This window comes from Pan paniscus, chromosome 3 (genome assembly GCF_029289425.2).
Source record: "Pan paniscus chromosome 3, NHGRI_mPanPan1-v2.0_pri, whole genome shotgun sequence".
Classification (NCBI taxonomy): domain Eukaryota; kingdom Metazoa; phylum Chordata; class Mammalia; order Primates; family Hominidae; genus Pan; species Pan paniscus.
The window spans coordinates 147,384,012-147,402,288 of NC_073252.2; the positions used below are offsets into that span (position 1 = coordinate 147,384,012).

The 18,277-nt window shown below is 37.2% G+C and overlaps 1 protein-coding gene and 1 long non-coding RNA gene across 23 annotated transcripts in view; one reads left to right on the forward strand and one right to left on the reverse strand.

The window, feature by feature from the left end:
• The window catches only part of IQCM (IQ motif containing M), a 465,249-nt gene that overhangs the window by 160,475 nt on the left and 286,497 nt on the right, over positions 1-18,277 (reverse strand). The window lies entirely within an intron of this gene.
• LOC129397637 (uncharacterized) overlaps positions 10,523-18,277 on the forward strand; it is a 51,003-nt gene continuing 43,248 nt past the window's right edge. The window contains exon 1 of the long non-coding RNA XR_008625243.1: positions 10,523-10,602. This is a non-coding gene — a long non-coding RNA (uncharacterized LOC129397637). The remainder of the gene's footprint in view (positions 10,603-18,277) is intronic.

Genomic DNA, 18,277 nt, shown 5'->3' on the forward strand with positions numbered 1-18,277 from the left:
AGTATTTTATAAAATGACCCTAAATTTGGATTTGTCTGATATTTTTCTCATAATTAGACTGGGGTTATGTGTTTGTAGATATAGTGTCATAGAGTGCCCTTCTCATCACATCATATCAGGCAGTACCTGCTATCCACACAACATCACTGATGGTAGTAACCTTGATCACTTAGCCAGGTTTCTCCATTGTTAAGTTATTACTTGTCTCTTTCTATACTCTGTTATTTGAAAGCAAGTCACTAAAGGCATACATTTTTTTATAATCAAATGCATAATTTTCATTTAAACTTTTGAGTTTCTTTCCTAAAATACTTCCTCATAGCTTATGGAATAAAGGCCAGCCTCCTTAACATGACCCCTAAGTTAATTCCATAGAGGATGTCACTGTCAGTATCTTTCTCAGCTTCATTCTGACATGTCTATGATATTCTTCCTTTCTCTCCCTCATCTCTAATTTCACTGAGTTAAATCTTATTCTTTCTTCAGATACCAACTTACATATCACTTTTTAAAATGTATTTTGTGGCTGGGCACGTTAGCTCATGCCTGTAATCCCAGGACTTTGGGAGGCCAAGGCAGGTGGATCACTTGAGGTCAGAAATTTGAGACCAGATTGGCCAACATGGTGAAACCTCATGTCTACTAACAATACAAAAAAAAAAAAAAACAATTAGCCAGACATGGTGGTACATGTCTGTAATCCCAGCTACTTGGGAGGCTGATGCAGGAAAATCACTTGAACCCGGGAGGCAGAGGTTGCAGTGAGCTGAGATCACACCACTGCAGTCCAGCCTGGGTGGCAGAATGAGACCCTGTCTCTAAATAAATAAATAAATAAATAAATATTAAACATTAAAAAAAATGTATTTCGTGAGATCTCCAGTTTGGGTCTGGTGACATATCTCTGTGCTCCCATGGCATGTTTTCCTCCCCTGTCATAGACCTTATTATTGTGTGTTATAATCCTCTGTATCTTGTACTGGACTACACATTACAGCAGAGCAGTGATAGTGTCTATCCTCTTTCCTTTGTATCTCCAGAGGCTAGCATAGTGCCTGTTGCATAATGTGTACTGAGTAAATATTTTATAAACAAATAATACATGTTGCTTCAAAATACTAATGTCTTGACTGCAGTAGCCCTCAAAAACCTGTGTTTATTGCTCTTCATTTTCAATTATTTATGCATGCCTTTATTCATTCATTTATTCAATCAATATTTATTGTATACCTCCTTTGCGCCAGATACATCCTAAGTCCTAGGTGTTGGGTGCCTAGTGAACAAGACAGACAGGGCCTCTGCTTTCATTTCCATAGTGTCATGTACTGCAAAAAATCATGAAACTTTTTAAAAGGTTAAGTCCATTCCAAAAAGTTGCTCATGGGCCACCTTGTGGCTGTCAACACTGACTGGTCAACCCCTTAGGCTCCAGAGCAACATGAGCTCTACTTCATGGGAAATATAAATCAAGTACTCTTATTCCATTGATCAGCTTCCCTTGGAAAGCTTAAGTAAGTAGTTTATAGGGGTTGGGGGGGCAGTGTGGGAATGGGGAATAGAAATATCAAAGAAAGTGGAGAAAATGGTATAGAAATTGGGGATTTCAGCACTGACATGATACCATGCCACAACCTGGTTCTGCAAATTTTATTTCAAATGCTAAGCTAAGAAACTTGGTAGTAAAGATGGCAGTGGCGTTGTAGAACCCTTTATTACAGATACTTATTTAGCTTAACTTGAGAGAATTCACAAATATAAATTTTAATGGAGAGCTTTTGACATTTTATATTAGGTTTAATTTCTTTCTCTTTTAAATTGTTTGAGTATTTTTATTTGATTTTGTGTAGACAGTTGAATTATTCTACTAAGCCAGAGGTAAAACTTACAATTATGAAATCCAAGCATATTTGTGACTTATGACCCAGCAGCTCATATTACTGCTGACTGGGTGAACCCCAGACCTTCTAAAATATTGAGTAATTCCCATTGAGGCCCTTGCTATTTCTCATAAATATGTGTTTCAAAAAACATAAAGTCACTATAGTCATCAGTGTTCTGAATAACTTTTATCTCATAAAGCTGAACTGAAATGTTTTTAATAAAAATACTGTCCTCTACCTACAGTATGATTGCTTGGATTGCTATGTGAATATAACAAAGAGGGATTTAATCTAAGTTTACAATGTCTTATTTAGGCTTATATTTGGGTCCATAAAACACCTCCAGTTTTTCTGTTATATAAATAACCAAGCTGTGTCCTAGATGCCATGCTCAGCTACAGGCCTAATGCAGACTAGTGAACTATTTGTAGCCCAAATTCACTCTAGGTTACCAGTGAACCATAAAGCCTAAAGTTAGCAGAGAAAGAAAATCTAGTCTGTTTATTCCAAAGAGAATCTTTGAAAAATTTACCATTTCCCATATTCCATTTTGCTTCTAAAGGGTATGGAATAATTTAAAACTTGGAAAATATACTCAGTGAGGAGAGAGAGCTGGATATTTCAGAGTATAATGAGCCAATTCCTGAAGATGAATGAGACTTCTGTAGTTAGTGCACTCATCTTATTTATAGTGCCCAAGTCATCCTTATGTTCTTCTTGTCAACTTAGCTTTAAGGCTATTTTTCACTTCCTTTAGAAAACAATACAAATATACAAAACTAATATTCCCTTATAAATAGTAAATGTTAAATGAAAAAAAAGAAAAGAAGGACCACATTTATCCATTTAGTTGTAATAAATAATGCAAGCTTTCCAAATGGAAGTACTAGAATAATTAAGCTAATTTTCCAAAATTATTCTAGTGTATTCAATTATGGATTTTAATTATTTTAGAGAAGCAACTCATAGTGTTAATGAAAGAGACAGAAGTAAAAATCATGGTGGAGTTAGGTTTCATGTTTCTGCATTCTATAAGCTTTATTAGACAATGTTAATCAAATATTTAATGAATACTAAGAGCCTTTTGGGAGAGTAAAATGAATGTTACCATCATGGCTCTGAGAACTAGGTTGAAGTATAATCACAATCAGTTAAGGTAAGTGGATTTCACTGCCAAAGGGAACATTGGTTGTTGAAAAGAGGTCTCTGGAGAATTGTTTGGTATTAAAAAGAAATAATGCTAAAATAAAAATTAAAGCATGCCAAGTTTATGACATAAACTCCTAGATACCAGAAATATTAGGATAATGTTGCTCTTCAATCTTCAACTCATAATAGTCAAAAAGATTCAGCAGAGTATAAATGAACTGAATAGACCCCTTATCATTTCATTTTCTATGTTATATTTGTTTTATGTGTCACTCAAATATATCTTATACTTTTTGTTTCTGTGGCATCTTGAAAAAGAGAAGAGAAGAATGTAAAAAAAAAGAAACCAATGTTTCTTAAACTAACTGCATTATAACCACTTGGGAATAATAATTAAAAATACAGATTCCTAGTACTTGACCCAAAACAAATGAATTACTTGCTAGGGTTAGAGTCAGGAATTTGTTCTTTAAATGATCTGCCCAAGTGATTCTTAATCACGTGAAAATTTGAGATCTACTGAATTAGATTTTTAATTGTGAAAGAACATGCTAAATATATATTAGGATTCCTCTCTTCTCCTCAAACATTATTATGACCATCTGTAAATTATATGAATTCACTTTACCTTCTTAATGAGTATCACATACTAAAATACTTTGCTTATTTGAAGCTAAACAAATCTTACAGAAACTTGTATCAGGCAGCTATTGCTGTGAAACAAACAATGACTATCAGGGGCATAGGATGAAAAGCATTTACTTACCTCATATGTGTTTATCATATCAATGATAAACATTTAGTTAGCTCATGTGAGTCAGGTGGGGTTCAACTGGTCTAGGCTGGGCATAGCTGGGCAGCTATACACTGCAGGTTGTTTTTCAGTCTGTTAATGTCTCTTAACCTTCTTGGAGCTTGTGATGGTTAATACTGAGTGTCAACTTGATTGGATTGAAGGATGCAAAATATTGATCCTGGGTGTGTCTGTGAAGGTGTTGGCAAAGGATATTAAGAGTCAGTGGGCTGGGAAAAGGCAGATTCACCCTTAATCTGGGTGGGCACCATCTAATCAGCTGCCAGCGTGGCCAGAACATAGAGCAGGCAGAAAAATGTGAAAAGGCTAGACTGGTTTAGCCTCCCAGCCAACATCTTTCTTCTGTGCTGGATGCTTCCTGCCCGTGAACATCAGACTCCAAGTTCTTCAGCTTTGGGACTCAGACTGGCTTCCTTGCTCCTCAGCTTGTAGATGGCCTATTGTGGGACCTTGTGATTGTGTGAGTTAATACTGCTTAATAAACTCCCATATATATACACGTGTGTGTGTGTGTGTGTGTGTGTGTGTGTGTGCAGGTGCCCATAGGTGAATCACAGCAGAGTTCTCTAGGTTTTTTAGAGCAAGGCCCTGCCATCTTCTGGAGATAACTACTCTCCTTTTTTTGAGAGGCAGCTCTTGGCCTGTTACTAGGCTTTGGTGGAAACCAAACGTTTGACTATGGGTCATCAAGTAACCACGCGACCTGAATTGCCCATCATGAACTGGGTGCTTTCAGACCCATCTAGACCCATAAAGTGGGTTGTGCACAGCAGCATTCCATCATCAAATGGAAGTTGTATATATGTGACTGGGCTTGAGCAGGTCCTGAAGACAATAGTAAAGTTACATGAGGAAGTGGCTCAAATGCCCATGGTCACCACCCCTGCCACACTGCCTTCTCTCCCTCAGCCTGCACCGATGCTCTCATGGGGAGTTCTCTATGATCAGCTGACAGAGGAAGAGAAGACTAGGGCCTGGTTCACAGATGGTTCTGCACGATATGCAGGTACCACCTGAAAGTGGACAGGTGCAGCACTACAGCCCCTTTCTAGGACATCCCTGAAGGACAGCAGTGAAGGGAAATCTTCCGATTGGAGAGAACTCTGAGCAGTGCACTTGGTTGTGCACTTTGCATGGAAGGAAAAATAACCAGATGAGCAATTGTATACTGATTCACAGGCTGTAGCCAATGGTTTGGCTGGATGGTCAGGGACTTGGAAAAAGCATGACTAGAAAACTGGTGACAAAGAAATTTGGGGAAAAGGTATGTGGATGAACCTCTCGGAGTGGTCAAAAACTGTGAAGATATATGTATCCCATGTGAGTGCTTACCAACTGGTGACCTCAGAATTGAGGATTTTAATAATCAAGTGGTTAGGTTGACCCATTCTGTGGACACCACTCAGCCTCTTTCCCTAGCCACCTGTCATTGCCCAGTGGGCCCATGAACAAAGTGGCTGTGGAAGCAGGGATGGAGGTTATGCATGGGCTCAGCAACACGGACTTCTGCTCACCAAGGCTGACCTGCCTATGGCCATTGATGAGTGCCCAATTTGCCAACAGCAGAGACCAACACTGAGTCCTCGATATGGCACCACTCCTCAGGGTGATCAGCCAGCTACCTGGTGGTAGGTTGATTATATTGGACCTCTTCCATCGTGGAAAAGGCAGAGGTTTGTCCTCACTGGAATAGACACTTACTCTGGATATGGGTTTGCCTATCCTGCTCACAATGCTTCTGCCAAGACTACCATCCATGGACTCACAGAGTGCCTTACAACCATCATGGTATTCCACACAGCATTGCCTCTGACCAAGGCACTCACTTTACAGCTAAAGAAGTGTGGCAGTGGGCTCATGCTCATGGAATTCACTGGTCTTACCATGTTCCCCATCATCCTGAAGCAGCTGGATTGACAGAATTGTAGAATGGCCTTTTGAAGTCACAATTACAATGCCAACTAGGTAACAATACTTTTCAGGGCTGGAGCAAAGTTCTCCAGAAGGCCATGTATGCTCTGAATTGGTGTTCAATATATGGCACTGTTTCTCCCATAGCCAGGATTCATGGGGCCAGGAATCAAGGGGTGGAAGTAGAAGTGGAAGTGGCACCTCTCACCATCACCCCTAGTGATTCACTAGCAAAATTTTTGCTTCCTGTTCCTGTTACATTACGTTCTGCTTGCCTAGAGGTCTTAGTTCCAGAGGGAGGAACACTGCCACCAGGAGACACTATGATTCCAGTAAACTGGAAGTTAAGATTACTACCTGGTCACTTCCACCTTTAAGTCAACAGGCTAAGAAGGGAGTTACAGTGTTGGCTGGGGTGATTGACCTGGAATATCAAGACAAAATTAGTCTACTACTCCATAACACAGGTAAGTAAGAGTATGCATGGAATACAGGAGATCCATTAGGGCACCTCTTAGTATTACCATGACCTGTGATTAAGGTCAATGGGAAACTACAACATCCAATCCAGGCATGACTACAAATGACCAGACCCTTCAGGAATGAAGGTTTGGGTCACTCCACCAGGAAAAAAAAAAAAAAAAAAAAAAAAGCCATGACCTGCTGAGGCGCTTGCTAAAGGTAAAGGGAATACAGAATGGGTAGTAGAAGAAGGTAGTCATCAGTTCCAGCTATGACCATGTAGCCAGTTGCAGAAACGAGGACTTAATTGGCATGAATATTTACTCCTTCTTTTGTTAAAAACATGTTTGTGCATGTATACACTTGTACTAAGAAAATATCTTCATTGTATTTCCTTTACCCTTTATCATGTGACATAAGATTTATTGACTTCTCATCAGCATTTAAGTATTGTTAACTTTATGTAATAGCATTTGGGTTGGGGATTGGTGCATTTCCAGTTGTGCAAAGGAGAGTTGTATTGTTAGGCATAATTATGACCTTATTATTGTCTTTATTTGAAGATTATGTATGATCTCAGGAGATGTGTATGGGTTCAAGTTGACAAGGGGTAGACTTGTGATGGTTAATACTGAGTGTCAACTTGATTGGATTGAAGGATGCTAAGTATTGATCCTTGGCATGTCTGAAGGTGTTGCCAAAGGAGATTAACATTTGAGTCAGTGGGCTGGGAAAGGCAGACCCATCCTTTATCTGGGTGGGCACCATCTAATTAGCTGTCAGTGTGCCCAGAATATAGAGCAGGCAGAAAAATGTGAAAAGGCTAGACTGGCTTAGCCTTCCAGGATAGGTCTTTGTCCTGTGCTGGATGCTTCCTGCCCTGGAACACCAGACTCCAAGTTCTTCAGCTTTGGGACTTGGACTGGCTTCCTTGCTCCTCAGCTTGTAGATGGCCTATTGTGGGACCTTGTGATTGTGTGAGTTAATACAACTTAATAAACTCCACTTTATATACATGTATCTATCCTATTAGTTCTGTCCCTCTAGAGACCCCTAATACAGAGGTTCTTGACTAGTTGGGGTATGTTGTTATAGTAATGACACAAGCATATTTCGAGTCTCTGCTGGTGTCACATCTACTAATATCCCATTGACCAAGGCAAGCGACATGGCCAAGCCCAACACCAAAGGATGAAAAAAGTACATTTCACCTACCATGAGGCTAAAGCTAGTTATATGGCCAAGTACAATATCAAGAATGTAGGGAAGTATACTCCTACCATGAAGGGAGTAGGAGAGTGGAAATGAAAATTTCACAAGCCTCAATGTCATAATTTACTTAGCAAAATAAGAGTAGGTCTCTGTTACCCTAGTGCTTACTGGGTAGATGAGAGACCTGTGAAAGGGTATTCCCCTACTCACGAATCTACCTAAAATATTACTATTTAAGTTTATTCCTTTGAGTTAAGTCTCTCTGATATGTAGGAATCCTGTAGTATAATAAAAGCTCCCCAGAAAGGAGGTAATATTAAGCCTGAAAAGAGCAGTAAATTCTTACATCCTTTTTTTTCCAAATAAGGGGATATTTAGGGGCTATCTCATTAGCATATTACAAGTCACATGGGTCATATAAAGTACTAGCCAGGAAAATAGGAAAAAAAGAAAGTCAGAGATATTGTGAAAGAAGGATTTTAAAAACTTGACAACTAATTCAATGGTGTGAAACAAGTGGAAAGAATCACAATGGATTTTAGGTTCCAGTGGATATTAAGATGGAAATGACTCACAGAATATTGTAAAGGTGAAAAGAGAGTTCAGCCAAGGAGCCAGACCAGGGAGAGAGAGAGAGAAATGTAAAAGTCTCAGACAGAAGTTGAGAAAGATGATGAGGTTACTTAAAGAAAGTACTATGGAAACATATAGAAAGCAACAAGGGAGGCACTCTTGAAGAGTTCCTACACTTAGGGAAGAGGTAAAAAGGAAATAAAGAGAGAATATTAAGCTTCCTTGCCCACCAAATCAATCATACAACAAATAATAGATAACAAATCCCACCATTTGCTTTAGAGAAAAAAGCAGAGGAAAGACACTAAATCCCATGGTCTGGTTTCTTGTCAAACAGTGCAAGTGACCATTTTTCCCAGACATTACTTTTCTTTTTCTAGATAGAAATCACCTTTCTGAATCGAGTAAAAGCAAATAAATAAGAGCAGCTTGATGTTATATACAATATACAGTGTTACACAAAGTTGTGATTCATTTTCTACTGGTGTTTAGTGAGTGTTTGACTGTACCATTTTGAATCATTGGAAAATTATTGTAATTTTTTTGCTTCCAAAAAGAATGATATTTGCTTTTCTATTAATCAGACCATACCCTTAAAAGTGCTTTCTTGGCCGGGCGCGGTGGCTCACGCCTGTAATCCCAGCACTTTGGGAGGCCGAGGCAGGCAGATCACGAGGTCAGGAAATCGAGACCATCCTGGCTAACACAGTGAAACCCCGTCTCTACTAAAAATACAAAAAAATTAGTCTGGCGTGGTGGTGGGCGCCTGTAGTCCCAGCTACTTGGGAGGCTGGGGAGGCTGAGGTAGGTGAATGGCATGAACCCAGGAGGTGTGAACCCGAGAGGCAGAGCTTGCAATGAGCCCAGATCGTGCCACTGTGCTCCAGCTGGGCAACAGAGCGAGACTCTGTCTCAAAAAAAAAAAGATTGCTTTCTTAAAAATGTGCCTCTTAATATATGTGTCATGCTTTTAAAACAGTATCCTGTTCTGGGCTGGGCATGGTGACTCATGCCTGTAATCCCAGCACTTTGGGAGGCTGAAGCGAGCGGATCACGAGGTCAGGAGATCAAGACCTTCCTAGCTAACACGGTGAAACCCTGTCTCTACTAAAAATACAAAAAAAATAGCTGGGCGTGGTGGCGGGTGCCTGTAGTCCCAGCTACTCAGGGGGCTGAGGCAGGAGAATGGCATGAACCTGGGAGGCGGAGCTTGTAGTGAGTTGAGAACACGCCACTGCACTCCAGCCTGGGAGACACAGCGAGACTCTGTCTCAAAGAAAACAAAAACAAAAACAAAACCACTATCCTATTTTATATCCATTAAACAATATGTAGTACAATCGGTTAAGAATGCCCACTAAATAATAATGGTAGGGTAATAATGGTTAACATTTTAAAGTGCTTATCTATAGCTCAGGCATGGCTTGAAGTACTTTCTGTATATTAATTTTTTTATTCCACAAAAAACCGTATATAAGGTGGGCACCTTTTTTTGTTTTTTGTTTTTTGTTTTTTTTTTGCAGGTAAGAGAATCAGAGCAAAGGAAGTTTGAGTAATGCACCCTGGCTCCCATAAATGGTAGATGCAGAGCTCAAACCCACATGGCTGACGCCAGACCTCAATGAAGAACACGTTCCTGTTTTCCTGGGTGGTTCACCATTTTGCCTGTTGTCCCAGGGTAATTATTACTGGCTTGTCCTTTAATTCTCAAAATGTCCTATTTGGGATGATGAATTACATCATTAGCCTACCCAGAACCCAAATCCTTATCAACAACACAATACTGCCTCCTTGGCAGAAAGCTAGCAGTGCTGAGGATGAAAAAGGGGGAAATGAAGAAACTGTTGCTAAGAATAGTGAATAAAGTTAAAATGTACCATCTCAAGGGGCTAGTCATATACCAGGTGTTTTTTTCCTTATTATAGAAATGTAATTTGAATGCTCCAGATGTCACTAACCTGTCAGCAAAAATGCAGTCTCATTAGCTTCAATGAACAAATTCTAGTTACCATCTGGATAATGCCAAGACATCATACTTCCCTCAAAGTCTTTCCCAGTTATGTTAGAGTCTCCAGAATATATACCACATACCTGTAGACAAAATGCTTTCAAGCTCTTCCACCTTGCCTCCTACTTAGCAGGGACACTGTTCCTATCTCATATGCCCAATAGGAACTGCACTCTCTCAAGCACCCCAGCCTCTCTCGCTGCTCTGCTGTGCACAGCAACACTCTGCTGGTGGCTTCTATGCAGGATCCCAAACTACCCTGAGTTCTGTGATGATGCAGAGCTAAAACAGGACAGCTAGCTAACCCACTCTTTTCTGCAGTTTCTCACTTGGGTCCATAAGAATCTGTTCTTACCCAAAGTGCCATCAAATTATTCACGAATAGTTCTTTCTGTTCATGGTCACAGACCCTCTTTAAACAAGGCCTTAAATCAGGTTATTACTTGGAGAACAAGCGGTGACAAAGAATTAGTCTGTGAGCTCATTTCCTCCTTTTCATCTTTCTTAGCCCCCATGCATTTGAAAGGAAGAGAAGGAGAACAAAAACAAGGAAAGAAAGGAAAAAAGGAAGGAAGGGAGGAAGGCAAGGCAAGGTAAGCGGAAGGGAGAGGGGAAAAATAAAAGGAAAAATGCATTTAAAAAATTTTCTCCTCTTTTTTCTACCATGCAAATTATTACCTACTCACAATTTCCATTAAAAAAAATCAGTTTTTGTTTCAGAGACAGAAAAATCAATCTACTTTTAGTAATTGTTTAATTCAGTTTAAATATTTGAATCATTCAAGCTTCCTCAGAATAGGTCAGATGTTTTATGTCAAAATGTAATCCAGATGTCATTCAGTTGAAGAGTCTTGAAATGAATTGACCCTTTAGACAATAATTTGACCAAGCTTTCTCCAAAGCATAAGCTATTACTTAAGTATCTAACAGCGACAGCATTAAAGGCTTCACTGGACTAATTGGGTGTGACTGAGACAAACATGAATTTAGTAGTATCTCAGTTCCAACTTGGGAAATGAAGGTAATGAGTCAGGTTATATTGGCCTTTGGACTCTTGCCTGCAGTCCTCTCCCACTGCCATCCAACTGACTGGAATGCTTGCTTTGTCTCCAGACAAGATGGGCCTGGAGAGCATGAGTAAATCCAGGGCTCAGGCCAGGGCTCAGTAGATCTGACACCTGCATCCAATGCAAGAAACACTGAATGCTGAGGGGAGGGTCCTGGGACAAGGACCAAAACACCACCCCTTATTCTGACAGAGCTGCACCAGTAGTGATACAAAACTTAGAAACAAAAGGCTGCCAATTCCAGGGAGCATATGCTAGTCTCCCTCTCACTGGGGGTGTTACAGGGGAGCCAGCAGATAATCCCAGAGTTTCTGACATCTGATGCTAAGAGAGCCTCTGCTGTTAAGACTACCATGGAACAGACAGAGTTATTCTAGTTCCTCTGGAACCTTTCCTGTCACTACCAGCCAGTCCCTGCCAATTCATAGGGCAGGACAGCTGCTCACCCCACCACTATCCAGATTGCCACAGCTTAAAGTAACCAGTAGCTGGCCCTGTCTGCCAAGATATAAAGGACCATAAGTATGCAAAGGAAAATAATGCTATGCTCCAGGAACCCAAGAGTCAAGTAGAAGAAGAAACAGAACACCCAAAACAGATGGCTCCTATCAGAATAGAAGAGATGGAGACAGAATAGCACTTGAACAAAATAACGTAAGAAAACATACCATTAAAGACCAAAAAGACTTTCTACAACAACACAAATATGATTTTCTACTTTAATATTTCAGTGAATACATTGTAAAAAGAGGATAATCATTAAAGCCTGATTTAGTAGCCTAGAAGATACAGAGGAGGAAATAATTCAAGACATAGAGGGGGAAAAAGTGGGGAGAAGGAGGAATTAATATCTCCAGAGTAAAGATAAGCAACATATCAACAGATCCAAAAAATATAACACAGAAATTGAGGTTTTATAAGAAAAAAGTAATTACAGAAGGAAGGGTAATTAATCAACTGATAGAAAATTATATTGCTTGAATTAATCCAAACTTGAATGTACAAGTTGAAAGAATTTATAAAGCTCCAGAGTTCCTATTGGGACTATAAGAAAATACACAAAATAGGTATATCCTGGTAAAATTCCTGAACCCCAAAGATAAAAGAAAAAATTTGTACATGATTCCAGACTGAAAACTATGATATCTTAGTCAGCTCAGACTACTATAACAAAAATACCACAGACTGAGTGGATTAAATGACAAATATTTATTTCTCATGATTCTGGAGAGGCTGGGAAGTCCAAGATCAAGTCACTAGCAGATTAAGTATCTAGTGAGGGAGCAATTGCTTCCTGGTTTATAGAAAACTGCCTTATACTCGTATCCTCACATGGCAGACAGCAGAGAGAGAGGAAGCAAGGGCTCTCCTGTCTCTTCTTATAAAAGCACTAATCCCATCATGACTCACCCTCACAACCCAATTACCTCCCAAAAGCCCATCTCCAAATATCATCACACTGGGGATTAGGGTTACAGCATACAAATTTTGGGGAAATACATTCAGTCCATAGCATGCAATTACAAAGAAAAAAGAATCAGACAAAGTATTGAATTTCTCATCAACAACATAGGAAGTTAAAAGACAATTGAAAAAAACCCTCAGGTTGTCAGGAGAAAGGAATACAACCAAACATATTTACACAAACAAGGACAGTTCACATGTCACATAAAAGTAAATACATAAATATAAAAATAAATATGTTTATGGAAAGTCAGTATTTTGAGACTACATACCCAAGTATTCCAGCTGAGCATGATGATCAACAAAAAATAAATCAGAAGAAAAACCGCAAGACAGAAAGACAAAGAGGAGAGCAGACAAAGGTGAGCAATAATCATTCACTGGAATATCTACATCAATATTTATAGGTAGATGGATGGGTGGATAGCTGGATCAATTGATGAACTGATTGGTTGACTGACTGATAGATTTATATCAAAATGGAAAATGAGAAAGAGACTGGAATTATACACAAAGTAAGTTCCAAATAAGAATTCTGGAAATGGAATATTAATAATATAAAGAAAAATCCAATGATCTTCAAGTAAAAATAATTAACTTTCTCTGCAAAACCAAAGGAAAAGGGCAGAGTAAACGCATTCTAGACTGAAGAGTGGGTGGAAATAGTAACTTGTTCATACATAATTGCATATATAATGTTTATAACAGCTTTGTGTATAATAACCCTAACCAGGAAATATATCAAATGTCCATCAACAAGAGAATGAATAATTTATGATAGATAAATTCAAATAACAATTTTATTTGGAAATCCAAATAACAATTTTTAAAATGTAATACTGTTATATACCACGTAGATGACTCCCAGAAATGTTAAAAGTGAAGGAAGTCAGACAGAAAAGAGCAGATGCTGTATGATTCCCCTAACAAGAAGTTGACAAATTATTCTATGGTAATACAAGTCAATTTGGTGGTTATCTCTTGGAGTGGTGTACTGACTGAGGAGCAGCACAGGAAATTTTCTGGGGCAATGAAAATGTTCTATATGTTCATCTAAATGGTGGCTACACAAATGTACAGTACAGATATGTAAAATTCATCCAGCTGTAACTTAAGATTTGTGCACTGTAAGATTTAAGACTTAAGAGCTGTAAACTTAAGAGTAGGTAAGTTATGCCTCATTAAAGAAACATTTAAAATAAAGGAACTAAAATTAGAACTCTCTTAGAGAAGAGTGAAAAATGAATACTTCACACCAAAAAAATTAGGAGAACTAGAGTGATAGCTAGAACAAATTTGTAGCATTGTAAAGGGAGAACAACTACAAATAAAGGAACTTAATACACCTCTTTAAAATTTAAATAATAAAATAAGCAAAAAATAAAATTAGTAATGATAAAAGCTGACATGAATACAAAAGAAAACAGAAAATAAAAGAGTGTAAATTCAAATCCTAGTGGTTTAAAATAATTAATCCCATAGAAAATCTTTGCAAGCTTTCAAAGGAAGAGTAGAGAAGACATACAAGACAATAAGAATGAAAAGAGACATAACCATCTGTAGAGAAAATATTAAAATAAATTATGAGAACATGAAAAACAATTTGATTGTAATATACTTATAAACCTATAATAAATTAATAATTTCCTAAAACTAATATAAACCAATAGTGGTACCATAAAGTACCACTATTAATCAAAAAAATTGGATATTTGAATAAAGCAATAACTTTAAAGTCAATTGAAACAGGGATCAATGATTTTCCTTTCAAAGAAGCACTGGAACCCAATGTTCCTACCTAAATTTTACCTAATCTTTAAGGAAAAATAATTCCAGTACTTTAATTAAACTTTCCTCAACCCTAGGAGATCACAGAAAAATCTTTATTTTATGAAACCAACATAATCTTAACTGCAAAATTTGAAGTTATCAAAATATCACAGACTAGCTTCATTTATGAAAGTAGATGAAACATTCTACGTAAAATATTACAAAATAGAATGTAGCAAGATTTTCACTATAAAAAAGTATATTTATTTTAGGAAAGTCACTACAATGCCAGCAAATCTGCTAATAAAATGTATTAAATCAAAATATTAAAACAAAATATGTGATTCATAAATGTTAAACTGGCAATAGATTGAATCAAGCAGTCAATCCTACCAAAAACTTTATAACAGACACATGGATAAATACAACAGAACAAAGGGCCCTTAACTAGATTTAAGCATATATGAGAATTTAATGTACAAAGAATTATTTCCACTTAGTGGTCAAAAGACGGTAAATGATATTGATATACACAAATATCTAGCTGGAAGAAAAATAAGTTGGACCTCTACTCACACCACCTTCAGATATAAGTTCCAGATGTAATAAAGGTTTGTAAAATAATAATTTTAGAAGAAAACATTAATAGGTTCTATGTGTACCTTGGAGTTTGAAAAATGTTTTTAACCAAAAAAAGGTAAACCAAAAGTGTAAATATACACTAACTACATAGAAATTTAAAGATTTCATATTACCAAAGATAACATAAACAAAGGTCATAATTAAATGACTGGTAAATTGTTGTAAAATAAATGACAAGTGAAGGATTAATATATAAATAGGGTAAAATGTGCATCAGTAAGAAAAAGACAAAAAATTTAAAAATAGACAAAAATTATAAATAGGCAATCCATAGAAGAGCTACGTATATATGAAGAGCAACTATATATCACAGAAATGTAAATTAAAGTAAGTGTAAATCATTTCACACTCATCACATTGGCAAATACATCTACCATTGGGAATTTAGAAATAAAAAGATGTGCTCAATTTTGCTGAGAAATTTGAATTGATAATCATTCTGGAGATATCAATCAAAATTAAAAATATTTATACACTTTTATCCAACAATTTTACTCTTATAAATCTGTTTCATAAAAATAGAAGCACCAATCCAAAAAGATGTTTGTAAGGGCACCAAACTATAAACAAAGTAAATTCTGACTAACTGGAGAATGACTGAATAGAATGGGGTATATTTATATCATGGAACATTATGAAGACATTGAAAAGGGTTAGAAGATTCTCATGGCGATTCCAGACAGTGTAATAAACAATGACCATAAACATGTACTTTCATATGCATATATAAGCAAGAAGAAGAGCACTGAATATTTTTTAATTTTACAAAAATATATTATTTATATCATCAAAAAAGTTCTTTTCACTGTGAAAAATTTCAAAGAGCTATAAAAATGTAAAAAATGGCTCCTCAAATAATTTGCAGCCTGCTTACATTACACAAATGGAAATTTAATCTAGACAAATGAAACCTACTTGTCTGTGCAATCATCATGACAGATTAATCCATGTTTAATGTATAAATATACTATAATGATAAAATGCTCTCAACAGAACTAAAATGAGCTGATATTGTTTTTGACAATGAACATATGTGTAAATAGTAAAACTAGAAAGTTCTATGAAAAAATATTTTATGGTAATATTTTAAATATGTAAACTGTGAATGCAACATATTACTATCCAGAATTTAAAAAATTACCTTGCATAATTTTTATTTTGTTGTTGTTTCCTATATATTTTGCTTATTAATGAATGTTTTATTCCATTTTAAGGAAATAATTTTTACAAAAATTTTTAAATAATATATTCCATTATTTATTTTTATAGCCTCTTGGAAAAGTAATAATATATAGTCAGTTTACAGGACATTTACAGATCAGTACAGCAAGAGGAATTCTAGTTACATGCCAAAATACTTTCCTATCTGACTCCTGGAATTATTATCTCAGCAAGAACTAACGGGAATCAGCATATCAACTTGCTATAAAAATATCATGATTATCGTTCCCATAAACTATCAAGCACTAAACTAAGCATGGTGCTGGCCACACCTACCAAAGCAGATTTAATAGTTGAATCTTTTTCACAAGAATAAGAAAGACTAAGGATATGAAGTGACTAATATTTATGAACCTGAAGATGTGTTGCTTTATATGTGACATGTATTTCCCTCTTATTATTGGTTAAATGTTTGTGCCTTTCCCCAAATTCATATGTTGACACTTCAACCCCCAATGTGATAGTATTAGCAGGTGGCTTTTGGGAGGTAATTAAGTTTAAATTAAGTCATGAGGATGGCACCTAACAAGAGCTCTTCCTTCTGCCATGTGAGGATGCAGCAAGAAGGCTGCCATCTGCAAGTCAGGAAGAGAGTCCTCACCAGACACTGAATTTGGCAGCCCCTTGATCTTGAACTTCCCAGTTTCCAGAACTGTGAGAAATATATATTTATTGTTTAAGCCACCCAGGCTATAGTATTTTGTTAAAGCAGCCTGAGCGGAGTAAGATACCTGTTGAATTTCAGTATGTATTATTCTAATTTACACAGGAGTTAATAAGGTTCCAAAAGAGAAACTTGCCCAAGATTATACAGCTAGTTTGTGGTGGAACCAAAATTAAAATAAGTTATATTTCACTCAAGTCCTTTTGCTTCTCCCATACCATGCTGTGTTAAAGTAAACACGGCCATGCAGCAATATGAAGAAAAAAGTGATTTTCTGAGACAATGTTCAAAGAATAATGCCACTTTCCTTTCCCTGACATCAGCAATCGACTCAGGAACAGTATTTCTTCCTAGTCATCTTGTACATAATAGGTACTTAATGATGCTGCTTGGATATCTTCATGAGAGATTTATCTTGTTTTTTGTTTTTGTTTTTTTTTTTTGAGACTGAGTTTTGCTCTATCGCCCAGGCTGGAGTGCAGTGGCATGATCTTTGCTCACTGCAACCTCCACCTCCTGTGTTCAAGTGATTCTCATGCCGCAGCCTCCTGAGTAGCTGAGATTACAGGCACCTGCCCCCACACCTGGCTAATTTTTGTATTTTTAGTAGAGATGGGGTTTCACCACGTTGGCCATGCTGGTCTTGAACTCCTGACCTCAGACGATCCACCCACCTTGGCCTCCCAAAGTGCTGGGATTACAGGCGTGAGCCACCACACCCAGCCTATCTTGATTTTTAAATAGAATACTCAGTTTTCTCAACTGAGGCACCATGTAGAACCCAAAAAGCTTCACAGCTTAACATTTTGTCAATCATCACTTATCAATTCTTTGAGTTAAGGCATTAAAATATTTTATAAAATTACATATCTGCTACATGGCAAGGATAGTATTATGCACCCATGACTATCTCATCAGATATTACTACATAACATAGGTAATCTCAAATTCTGAAAAGATGAGGTAAAATGTAATCATCCAATTGCCATGGAGAGCTCTGAAGAAGTGGCTCATGAGAGAATCAAATGTTTGAAGTAGGAGAGTAAATTAGGAAAGAATAAGCCTGAGGAATTGAGGTAACAGAACATGGCAATGAGGATTCTGGGTACAGAAAATGAGTATAAAAGTGTGAACATTGATGGAGGACTCCCCAAGACAAATTTCTCACATGCCACAGTTTATCTCAGGCTAGTTTAAATGCTCAGTAGATGGTACTTCTGACCATCAGTTAACTTGACAGACAGTGTACCTTGCACTATAGAAGCTCTCTGAGGTATGAATGGCATTCTGCTTGAGATGAAGCTTACAGGAGCAAAAGGAAGAATTTTTTTTGCATAAGAAGTAAAAGTATTTTTATTCTGCTGCACTAAAGGGTCTTCATTAAATAATATACTCCTTTAATAAGTGAAAAAGTAGCAATAAAGCAGAAGTAAAGGAATT